Source organism: Littorina saxatilis, linkage group LG4, assembly GCF_037325665.1.
Source record: "Littorina saxatilis isolate snail1 linkage group LG4, US_GU_Lsax_2.0, whole genome shotgun sequence".
NCBI classification, from domain to species: Eukaryota; Metazoa; Mollusca; class Gastropoda; order Littorinimorpha; family Littorinidae; genus Littorina; species Littorina saxatilis.
The window spans coordinates 7,360,553-7,373,564 of NC_090248.1; the positions used below are offsets into that span (position 1 = coordinate 7,360,553).

Below are 13,012 nucleotides of genomic sequence, written 5' to 3' on the forward strand. Positions count from 1 at the left end.
CGCACCATAACCCCGCACCATTGGCTATAACAAGTCACGTGTCAAAACGTGTAGTGTTCGGAATGCCGTGCGTCGTCTGCTAATGTTTTCATTGCTTACTTACGGTTTGACAGTGTATGCGAGCTATTTGTAGTGTGTCTCTGATGTGTTGTGCTGGCTTTCTGAGCTAGAGTGTTGAAACATGGTTTTCGTAGGTCAGACAGGTCATCAATCTTATGAACTTTGGACTGGCTGTCCTGGGCGAAAATCCGCCCCTCCGACGACCAGGTTCGCTGTACTTGAACTTGAACTTGAACTTGCGATGTTTAAGGCCTTAGGCCTGTTCATCGATCCTGTCGAATGGTACTCCAATAACACTTTTTTGGTGGCATGCGCGGGCGGTTATTGGTAGCACGTTGGCGAGAATTTCTCTGGTCTGTCTGCCCAGAATTTGTCCAGCCTTCCTTTACTTACTTGTACTTGTACCGGTACTTGTGCGACGATTTAGGTTAAAAACCTGTACGCCGATCCACAAAAGTAAGCTGCATACGCGGGGGGGCTAGTAGCAGCTTGGTGTGTAGACACTTGATGTGTCTTTCCAGTGGCTGTCCAGTCGTGCTTTAAAGCAGTTAACGCTATCAGCTGTCACAACATTGTCGGGCAGGGTACGTGTTCCAGTCTAAGACAACTCTGTCTGCGAAGAAGGCACTCCTTACTTTCGACTTGGCAAAGTTTTTAAACAGTTTAAAACTGTTTCCTCTCATGTCCCTTTCAGTGGGTGGGGGTCTGGGTAGATTGGGTTTCTGGGTAATGTATATACCTTTGAGGTATTTAAAAGTGTCAATCATATCACCCCTGCGCCGACGATGCTGGAGACAAGGATTTCCCAGGATCCTAAGCCTTTCTGAGTATGACAGTTCCTTCAGACTTCCAATCATCCTTGTTGCCCTTCTCTGGACATTCTCTAGGTCTTTGCAGAGCCCTTTAGCCTGTGGATTCCAGACTGAGTGACCATATTCTAGAATGGGCCTGACCAAGCTTTTGTACAGCTGTACGAAGGTTTCCTTGTGCAAGTTCTGAAAGGTCCTTCTAATTACTCCAAGTACTCTGTTTGCCTTTGACACTGATGTTGTAATGTGTTCCTTGAAAGACAGTTTGTCGTCAATGTGCACACCTAGATCTTTCTCTAGCGTCGTTTCAGATAGATCATGCTGTACTCCATCTGCTGAGTTTGTCATGTGGTATTTTGCGTCCGATTTCTTTGGACCTATTTTCATGGTGTGACATTTCTGGGGGTGGAAGGACAAGAGCCATGTCTCTTGAGGGCATATCCAGCGTCACGGACGAGGCATTCGGACGAACATAAAGGCACGTGGAAATCAACAAAACAACTATATTAAGTTGACAATGATCGAGGATTATGCAACTTGTGACTGTTGTTTTCTGTGAAGTATGAAATAGAGAAATATTTAATTTGTGGGCGAGTTCTTCGATGTTTGATGTGCGTCACGGACGAGGCCAAAATTCTGTCCTATTTTTCAATCACAAAGAAGTAAGTTGATATTTCTGCGAATTGTGTTCGCTGTTTTCGTTCATAGCGATGAAACATTAATGGCAAGCATTGCTCTTTCGGTAAAGATAATTCAAAAAGTTAAAAAATAAATCACATTTCGGAGAAACGCTTGAACATTTGTCACGGACGAGGCCAGTACGCGTCACGGACGAGGCACGTACGAAATGCACTATAGTAGTGACGTCTTCAAAAGATCAACAAATTTTATTATAGCAACATATCGTTTTCAGTAGTCACCCACAATGTGAGACTATCATTAATTTGGGTCAGTGTTTACATTCGCTCGTTCGTCCGCCCGGGTTACGTCTGTCCGTTAGCTTTAGTAAGCATAAAGAAGGATCCTCAAGAGCCCATGAATATTTGAAAACAAAACTTGGTGGATAGGTACATATGGGTAATATAATCTGTCGTGCAAAGTTTCAAGGTTGTAAATGAAAGGTCAAGGTCAGATCTATGTTCGAACCTTGATTTTTTTTCAGATTTGTGTTGGAGAGTTATCCAGCCAAAGTTTTAATCCAATCAAGTTGAAAATTGGTATTGTGACAGAGTGTATATTAAGAAATGCATCAAAATTATGAGCTCGAATGAAATATGTTTTGATTGCATGCGTTTGAGCATGTGTCTGTTTGTCTAAATATGGACAATACTTGTTGCACCAACGGGTTTTTTCTCTCATATAAATAAAACAAAACACTTGTCAAAGGTTAAAAGACAAACGATGCTGTTTATTTAACAGAATTTCGGCAAGTTGCTTTTATTTAACTTCAGGATTGTTAATTTCCCTCCAACATGAGATAACAACTGAGCATGCAGCTTCCACAGTAAATGGTTAAAATGCCAATTAAATTACATTCTTATCCCAACTCACATAAAAGCAATTTACTTCAGTTTAGTGCTAGGACGCTGAATCGTCACCTTGGTAACAAGGGGAGGTAACCCTAAAAAAAGAGCGACCTTGACCCTATAATAGTACGAAGTCTCGCGTGACTTCCTGACCTTGCCGCCATCTTTGAATCATACTCTCTTCAGCGATCCGTGGGTACGGACGTGTTTGTTTTCGCTCCGGCTTTTCAGCCGTTTTGTCTGATGCTAACCCTAACCGGTTCTTTTTCTGGTCTGGGAACAAGAAATGTTGACGTTGTAAGCAGTTTCTCGTTATAACCGGTTTCGTTATAACCAGTTTGTTTTTAGTGATAACTAAGAACAGCGCTAGCAGGGAAAAAATAAAATGTTCGTTATGACCAATATTCGTTATAACCGGTTACGTTATAAACGATTCCGACTGTAATGTGTTTGGGTTGCTTCACATTTTTAGTAATCTGCATTCCCCACAATTATTGATAAAAAAACCAACATTCCACCAGGCACATATTATTGTCTAGACTAACGCATCATATATTTTTTTTCGTCATCGATGACGTCATCAGCAATGAGCATGTCATGACATGTCTCACTCTCAGTCTAAGAATAGGTCTAAATTAATCAGCTGACTGATTTCTGATGAAGCACGCGCAAAGACAGGGAGACAAAAGGAAGGCAAATACTGCTATAACACATCAAAAAGTGCCTCGTCCGTGACACAATTAAGTCAGCAACTGTATGTCTGGCAAATTAAATAACAGCGACAAATAGTGCCTTTCGAAAAGCTTGAAGATAATCTCAAGTAAAATTTCTGTATAAAACGAAATGCAATCAGTACATGAATTTTTGTATCCAAAATGTCACGGACGAGGCCATTTAGGGGGGTGAGTTGCATTCTTTAATATTTTGGCTACAAAGAGTTTCAACAACTGCCGACTTATATCACAGTATACATCAATGTCAGTCTCATGTGATATGATGATTACTGAAATTACAAAAAAAATTGGATTGTACTGAACCCGAATCTAAAAAAAGTGACCAAAAACGTCACTTCATGCACAGTGAAATCCTCTTAAACAATATGACTGCTAAACAAGGGACATAACTCAGTGAGGAAAATAAAATATTGATTATGAACATATGAACATTCTACAACAAAGCCAGCGTACCGAAATAAAGAAATTTGTGTTTTAATTTCAAGCGTTGAGAGAGCTAATTTTTTGGACATGCCCTTGACCATTCCTGGAGTCTGTCCAAGTCATCTTGGATTGAGTTTGTGAGTTCGGTTGAGTCACTTCTTGCGTAGAGCTTGGTGTCATCAGCGAAAAGCTTCACACTGTTGTTCACCACTCGTGGCAGGTCATTGATGTACATGACAAACAAAACCGGGCCCAGTACGCTGCCTTGTGGGATACCACTAGTAACTGCTGCTGGTGCTGAGTGAGAGCCGTTAACAACAACTTGCTGGTGCCTATTGCTTGGGAAGGCTTGGATCCAGTTCAGGAGTTTCCCCTGTAGTCCAATTGCTTTGAGCTTGGATAGCAGACGCCCGTGAGGAACCGTGTCAAATGCTTTTTTGAAATCCACAAACCACCCTCCACCTCTTTTGAAACTGTTCACTGATGGTGCTGTCACAACTGTTTCTGGCAGACTGTTCCAGTGAGGAATCACCCTTCCTGCGAAGAAGCAGCTCCGTTCAGCCTACAAAATGGTTTATACAACTTGAGGCTGTTTCCTCTAATGTCTTTGGTTTCAGCTGGAAATTCGGGTTGCCTGTGTCGTAGATCCCATGCATGTACTTGTAGAGGTCGATCATGTCACCTCGGAGACGCCTGTGTTCGAGACTGGGTAGTTTGAGTATAGCTAGTCGTTCTGGGTAAGTTTTTTCACTGAGAGTCGATATCAGTTTGGTAGCCCTTCTCTGCACGTCGTCTATTTCCTTGCACAGCAGTTTCTGCTGTGGTTGCCACACTGAATGTCCATATTCAAGGATTGGCCTGGAAAGACTCTTGTAGAGTTGTACAAACACCTCCCTATCCAGATGTGCTTATCTTTTGCCATCTCTGAGGTATGGCGACCACAGACAGACAGACACACACACACACACACAGACAGACAGACACTCTCTTTTATTTATATGTATAGATAGAGTTCATTAAATGGAAAGAATATTTGGTTCTATACTGTTCAAAAAAACTGAGAAACGCATAGTTGCTACTTGCCAAATTTGTTTTATTTTTCGAAAAAATTAACAGAAAATCCAATATTTAGATTATTTGTTTGAAATTTGGTATGGACACAGTTGAATGCACACACAGTTCATTTGCATCTTCAAATCAATCAGTCAATCAATACGATTGGGTGCCGAGGCTGTCAAGTCAGTAGGGGGTGTGACTGCCTTGAGCAGCAACAACTGCCCGGCACCTTCTGGGCATGGACTGGATCAGATGCCGGATATCTTGCTGTGGGATGGTGTCCCACTCCTCCTGAAGTGCCTGCAATAGATCGCGGTGATTTGCCGGCGCTTCTTCTCGCCTGCGCACACGTCTGTCCAATTCATCCCAGAGGTGTTCTATCGGGTTCATGTCTGGCGACATGGATGGCCAGGGAAGCACCTGGACATGGTGGTCGGTGAGGAACTGGGTGGTGAGTCGTGCTGTGTGCGGGCGAGCGTTGTCCTGCTGGAATATGGCATCCTGGTCAGCCAGAAGAGGAAGGGCGTGTGGGCGCAGAATTTCCTCCACGTATCGCTGGGCAGTTATGCGCCCTTGGACGTGCACCAGGGTGCTCCTTCCAGCGGTATTGATCGCCCCCCACACCATGACGCCTCCACCACCATGTGAACGGGTGCCTCATCCACACAGTTGGGCGCGTAACGTTCGTTTACTCTCCGGTAGACCCTCCTCCGACCATCATGTCGCTGGAGCAGGAAGTAGGACTCGTCGCTGAACCACACGTGTCTCCAGTGATTCCGGACGGTCCAGCGAAGGTGCTGGTTGCCCCACTGCACTCGGTTCTGGCGATGGCGGCGGGTGAGGACAGCTCCTCTGTGAGGTCTGCGAGCTCTCAAACCAGCTTCATGCAGGCGGTTCCGCACGGTCTGGTCCGATAATCGGTGTGGCCCGGGGAGAGCCTGGACAGAAGATGAGGCCGACAGGAAACGATTCCGGAGGTGGCGGAGCCGTATGAAGCGGTCGGGAGCAGCAGTTGTCGCCCTTGGTCTTCCCGCTCGTGGCAAGTCAGCAACGGAGCCAGTGGCTTGAAACCTGACCCACAGGCTACTGATGGTGCTCTGGGACACGTGGAAGTGCCTGGCGATTGCACTTTGACTTTGGCCTGCTTGTAAACGACCCAATGCAATTTGGCGGTCTTCTCTGCTCAATCGGGCCATCTTTCGTCGCTGAATTGTCGTCTGATTTCTTTGTGGCGAACAATCCGCTTTTATGGGTTTTGGAAGACATGGTGAGAGCTCAATATTCCCCGAGTTTCACGAGATTACACTGAAGCATGACGAGTGGTCATGCCAAATGAGCAATTTTGACATTGTAGCCACTGATAACGCATGCGTCACGTGCAGAGCTCACTTGTGGCAATGGACGAAAGGTCGACGACCAGATAAACATTTTCTGCAGTTTGGTGGATATCCTTGTAGCCATATAACTAAATTAACCAAATATTACAAGCTATGCGTTTCTTTTTTTGAACAGTATAAAAGAATCCGTATTGGTGGATTGCCGCAGGGCGTCCGGAAGAGCGTTCCGGCAGAGGCTGCTTCCTGAATAAACAAGACTTGATTTAAATAGGTCTATCCTAGGAAGAGGAGTGTTTAGTTTTATAAAGTGGTGCGATTTCTTCAAAGAGAACTTTGAACAAATGGTTTCGGGTGCATTTTCTGTAATAATTTGATGCATCATTATTCCTTTGTTATTATTCATTCTTGACTTTAGAGGTAGGACCCCTATGTTGATGACGGTCTGAGTCGGTGAGAGTAGTCTGAGTAATACTACTTTTAGCGCTCTTTTGTGTAATCTGCTGAGTAGCTTTGGGGAATTATCACTTGCTGAGTCCCAGAGAGAGACAATGACAATGACAAATCTTTATTTAACAGGTGTAACAGTTTTTTTGGTCACTGGAGACAATTTATATTCTCTACAAAATCAACTGAGTTTGTACGGTAACATAAATTGTCTCCAGTGATTGTTAATTGAGTTTTAATCAAGTACTCTAGGACGTAAGCAGTGCACAAATTAGGAACAATGGCTTATTAGGCCGCATATGTGATTATTGTGTTATGTTGTGATTTGGGCGAGAGAGAAACGCTGTCAGTAGAGCTCTCGGCTTAAGAATTCACGAGTACTCTTCAGCCACTGAGTCAGCGAGGACGACATTAAGCGTCGTGAAGAGTAGCTTCCCTCAGAGCATTTCCGGTCATTGGAAACTAAGCAGACGAATGTTGTGGTTAGCTTACATGACATTGTAACATAACTTATTTGGCTATTCTTTGTTGCTTCACAGATGGCGATAGCACTGTGGATGCTGTTCTGTCACCTTTTAAATGTGATTTGGACTTTACTGAAGCGTGTATAAAAACGGAATTTCTACTTATTTAATCGCGAGCAGAAGAATGGAGGCAAAGATGGACTGGGTGCTGTCACATGCAAAGCAAAACTCTGGGGCGACGGAGGAATATTGCTATAATTGCCGTGCGTGGTCATGATCAAACACACAGCTGATATCGAAAGGAAATTTTCAACACATCTGCATAACAGATTTACAGTACAGCTAATTATGAAATCCAGCCATTCGGATTTTTGATCAAGGCCTACATGTGCAGACCTGTGCAGTGTGCGTGAGTTACAGAAACCAGTTTCAGATTGAGGACACTACAGCGGCATCAACTCAGGACAAATAGTGGTAGCTTGAACTAAGGACAAATAGTGGAGGCTTCAACAAAAGACATATCAGTGGCGACTTCAACTAAGGACAAATACTGGCGGCTTCAACGAATGACAAATAGTGGCAGCTTCAACTCAGGACAAATAGTGGCAGCTTCAACTCAGGACAAATAGTGGCGGCTTCAACAAAGGACAAATAGTGGCATCTTTAACTCAGGACAAATAGTGGCAGCTTCAACTAAGAACAAATAGTGGTGGCTTCAACTAAGGACAAATAGTGGCAGCTTCAACTAAGGACAAATAGTGGCAGCATCAACTAAGGACTTTCTTTCTTTATTTGGTGTTTAACGTCGTTTTCAACCACGAAGGGTTATTCAACTAAGGACAAATAGTGGCAGCTTCAACTAAGGACAAATAGTGGCAGCTTCAACTAAGGACAAATAGTGGCAGCTTCAACTAAGGACAAATAGTGACAGCTACTAAGGACAAATAATGGTGCCTTCAACTAAGGACAAATAGTGACAGCTTCAACAAAGGACAAATAATGGTGGCTTCAACTTTCTTTCTTTATTTGGTGTTTAACGTCGTTTTCAACCAGTGGCTTCAACTCAGGACAAATAATGGTGGCTTCAACTCAGGACAAATAGTAGCAGCTTCAAATAAGGACAAACAGTGGCGGCTTCGACTAAGAACAAATACTTGCTGCTTCAACTAAGGACACATAGTGACAGCTTCAACTAAGAACAAATAATGGTGGCTTCAACTCAGGACAAATAGCGCCGACTTCAACTCAGGACAAATAATGGCGGCTTCAACACAGGACAAATAGTGGCAGCTTGAAGCGACAGCCCGGAGACGCCTCAAAAGCATGTCTTTCTCACCCGCATCTGATCGTATCATAATAAATCATAGCCCAGTACTGTGAAGGTGAAGGAATAAAATCGGCAGAGATTGTATTGTGAAAGACTATTAAATCACACACACATGCACACACATATATACACACACACAAACACACTTCCCTCTATACACAAAGTCACTGTTGAAAGGCATTAGAGTACGCAAAATTATATATTTTGGTGCAGAATTTTCATGAGACAGTTTAACCCTTACACTGGTGCAATTCTGTAACACATGTTACATAGCCACTGGTGAATTAACAGAGAGAAAAATAAAGAAAAACGGTCATATAGGTTTTCGCATCCATGGGAGGTAATCGGAACCGACCAAACAGACTGAGCCAGTAGCGCGACGTATGTCGTGACAACCAGGAGACAGTATATGTAAAGTAGCGCGACATATGTCGCGACAACCAGCCTAAGGGTTAATGCGAAAGGACAAATGATTCCTGTACAAAATCTCAGTAAATGCCATCAACACAAAAATGTTAAAAAAAATACTGACATGGATAAAATCATGATAGTGCGTGCAGTAGTAACATTTAAATCCTCCCGGCATATCATACAGACTGAAACACTCATTGCGAAAACTAAGTTTTATCTGTTCTGCATGAAATGGGTTTTGCACTAGACAATTGTTTGTTTGTTTGTTTGTTTATTTGTTGCTTAACGTCCAGCCGACTACGCAGAGCCATATCAGGACGAGGAAGGGGGGGATGAAGGGGGCCACTTGTCAAGCGATTCCTGTTTACAAATGCACTAACCCATTACTTGTGTCCCAGCATTTGTTTGTTTATTTGTTGCTTAACGTCCAGCCGACTACGCAGAGCCATATCAGGACGAGGATGGGGGGGGGGGGGGGGGGGGGGATGAAGGGGGCCACTTGTCAAGCGATTCCTGTTTACAAATGCATTAACCCATTACTTGTGTCCCAGCAGGCTTTAGTAAAACTAAATTAATACCTACTGGAAGATTACCAGTTTCCAGTATGTTAAAATAGGCTTAACCTATCTACTGCTGGACTTACATCAGAACACTAACAGATTAAACTATACATGAATCGCAAGACAAGCGGCAAGAGAAGAGATTTTTGGAAAAAATACAGGTGAATGAGCAAGAAGGCAGAAAAAAGAAAAGAATTCATGAAGAAAAAGAGAGCATGACAGGAAAGAGGAACCCAAAATCTACCTAACAGCAAACTAGAAAGCTCCTGCGGTTCCAAAAACAGGAGGGGCCTTTAATTTCATAACCGCAGTGCCCCACTGCGGGATTGTGTCCCAGCAGGCTTTAGTAAAACTAAATTAATACCTACTGGAAGATTACCAGTTTCCAGTATGTTAAAATAGGCTTAACCTATCTACTGCTGGACTTACATCAGAACACTAACAGATTAAACTATACATGAATCGCGAGACAAGCGGCAAGAGAAGAGTTTTTTGGAAAAAATACAGGTGAATGAGCAAGAAGGCAGAAAAAAGAAAAGAATTCATGAAGAAAAAGAGAGCATGACAGGAAAGAGGAACCAAAAATCTATCTAACAGCAAACTAGAAAGCTCCTGCGGTTCCAAAAACAGGAGGGGCCTTTAATTTCATAACCGCAGTGCCCCACTGCGGGAGACTAGACAAAAGATATAACACACTTCACATCATAATTATAGCCTGAACCTACGAACTAGGCCTCATGTACATCCTAACATGTTCATTTCAATGCCAAGACATTTTGAACCTAACATCACACTGGTGTCTTTCCTGTTTGTGATAACGTGTGTTGCTTCAAACAACCAGGCACGCAGGAAATAAAATCACACTCTCTAAATTACATAATTTTAAACTAATGAGGCAGACTGAGAGCGCTATTTAGAGATCAGATAATCAAAGGGAAATAAGCGCTCTAAATGCATATTACATCTGTAATAGAGTTCGCGAGAGTTATACGGAACCAATCTCCTAAAAGCATTGAAATGAAAAAGCGACTGTCATCCTCAACTAATAACTCTCGCTTACTCTATCTATTATACATGTCGTATGCATTTAGAGTGCTTATTTCCCTTTTTTATTTTATCTCTAAATTACATGTTTTTTTCTCTCCTTCATGTCAGGGCTGAGCATAATTTATTTTCAAGAGGGATTAAGGGGAAAAAATAAACGCCTCGACAGACTCGAACTCACGACCTCGAGATTTCGGGACGTATGTCCTAACCACTAGGTTACTGCGCCAATTGTAATAATTGATGAAAAAATTATGATTTTATTTTATGCTATTCTTGACACAGCATCTATTCTATACCTCTATCCACCTATTGCTCAGAAGTGAATATTACTTTTTCTTTGATAGCTGTATGGAACTGCACAGAGTTTTAGAGTGATTTAATTACAGTTCTTTGACATTTTTGTTTGTTTATTTCCCGTTGCTTAACGTCCAGCCGACTACGCAGAGCCATATCAGGACGAGGAAGGGGGGGATGAAGGGGGCCACTTGTCAAGCGATTCCTGTTTACAAATGCACTAACCCATTACTTGTGTCCCAGCAGGCTTTAGTAAAACTAAATTAATACCTACTGGAAGATTACCAGTTTCCAGTATGTTAAAATAGGCTTAACCTATCTACTGCTGGACTTACATCAGAACACTAACAGATTAAACTATACATGAATCGCGAGACAAGCGGCAAGAGAAGAGATTTTTGGAAAAAATACAGGTGAATGAGCAAGAAGGCAGAAAAAAGAAAAGAATTCATGAAGAAAAAGATAGCATGACAGGAAAGAGGAACCAAAAATCTACCTAACAGCAAACTAGAAAGCTCCTGCGGTTCCAAAAACAGGAGGGGCTTTTAATTTCATAACCGCAGTGCCCCACTGCGGGATTCTTTGACATTGTAAATAGAGATATCGCAGCCATCAAAAGGCACGACACTGCATGAAGCATATGGCAGCAACGTAAATATTAGTTAGTTAGTTAGTTGTTGCTTTTTGGGTCCAGCGGACCATATAGGCCAAATCAGGACCCCCTATGTAAATATGTGATGCAACTCAGTGAAACATGTTTGCAAAAATAACGGCGAATTTTAAATGAAGGTTGAATGAAGGTGTAACGGTCATGCCGCCTTCGCTGTACAGAAACCTGTACAGGTTTCTTGGCGCTATCTTTTCAGACTCGTGGGCCCGAATAGTCATAAATAGATGACAGCTTTAACATGTGCCTCTTCAAACTCTGAGACGTTTTGTACAAACTACCACAGTCTGTGCATCCTTGCGTTTAGTCTCATGTGTGTGTTATCTTGTGATGCTTTAAAATTCTTTATTATAAAAACCTAGCACTTCACTCTGTACATACATGCTTTTTCTCTCTTGTATGTGTTAGCATGTGTTGCGTCAAACTATGCAACCGTACAAATCTAGCACCACACTCTGTACATGCATGGTTTTTCTCTCCCGAGTGTATTAATATGTGTTTCTTCAAAATAGCAAACATCGTAAATCTAGAATTACACTCTGTACACACACATTTGTTCTCTCCTGAATGTATGAACATGTGTATGTGGCAGGCAGTATATTTTGACTTATAACTTCATTTGTTTGTGTCCTTTAAAAGAATAATCTTTTCATGTGCCTGTGCAGGAATCAGTTGCCTGTTTATTATTATTATTTGTTAAAATATGCTTCATTGAAGTGCCTATTGTTTGTATGGCAAGTTTTCATTGGCTTATGCTGCAAACTGTACTCTCATTGGCAGTTTAGTTGCCAATGTTGGCTTGGGAGACTACTTTTTTGAGTGAACTAAGCTCACTGCATTTTTTGGTATGCTGACACCTGTCAGTGTCATTGCATTTGTTACCACCTGAACCTGTCTGTACAAGACTCCTTTTGCTGTTTTGGTAAGTGAGATCATGCTAGTATGAATGCTTTATTTTAGTAAATAGATTGACTTAAATGAATTGAATGACAGGACTGTTGTTTTATTATAACTGTATGCCAGTTTAGTTAGTTCAGTTTGAATGCTTTGGAATTTAGTTGAAAAGAAGGAATGTGAACATAAACTAGTTTGGAGCCAGCTTCTTTATTTTTGATGGCGTTCATGTTGTTCATAAGTTACTTTCTATTTGAATAATGTGTCTAGGGAAATGTCAGTCTCAATTGCTACTGAAAGAAGGCACATGATGTATTTTTATTATTGGAAACAAAGAGTTGGCTTGTGTAATACCTGAGTTTGATATTTATTTTCATTGTCTACATATATATATGATGTGCACATAGTAATAATCGATGTAATGCTTGTAGGTTATACCCTGGCCAGACTGAGGAGTGAGAAACCCTCATAACTACAACTACAGTATTTTTGAGGTATGCGATATTTATTATTGCGGTGTGACATTCTTTATTTAAGAATGGAGTTCATGTTAAATTATTCTCAGCATGTCAGATTCACATGTTGATGTTGTAAATTGGTTGCATTGTATACATATAATATTTACGTGTATGCCGTTTTGTATCGATGTCTCAGTGAAGCAATGTTGCTGAACTAAATGGAATATTTGATGTATATGTCATACTTCATTTACTTGTGAGAGCTGTAATTTGTTTTAATGTTAATGTGAATCAAATGAGGTAAACTATTTAATTATTTATTGATTTACAATCTTAGAACTTTATTGTACTGGAACACCACGTTTACATTATTTTATTTACATGTGTTTCAGGGTTTTTTCCATGTGATTCGTTATGCCTTATGGTGAATAAAAAGCGAAGTCGGACTATCATCACACCGACTTGTCTGCATGAGTGCGAGACGGTTACATGTATGTTCAA

At 41.7% G+C, this 13,012-nt stretch overlaps 1 long non-coding RNA gene across 1 annotated transcript; it reads right to left on the reverse strand.

Annotated features, from left to right (window-relative positions):
- Nucleotides 1–8,360: 8,360 nt before the first annotated feature.
- LOC138963860 (uncharacterized) lies at nt 8,361–12,440 on the reverse strand. The gene is made up of 2 exons (XR_011454945.1): nt 9,531–12,440; nt 8,361–9,169 (listed from the first exon to the last, which is right to left on the reverse strand). It is a non-coding gene; the product is annotated as an uncharacterized lncRNA (long non-coding RNA).
- Nucleotides 12,441–13,012: the final 572 nt, after the last annotated feature.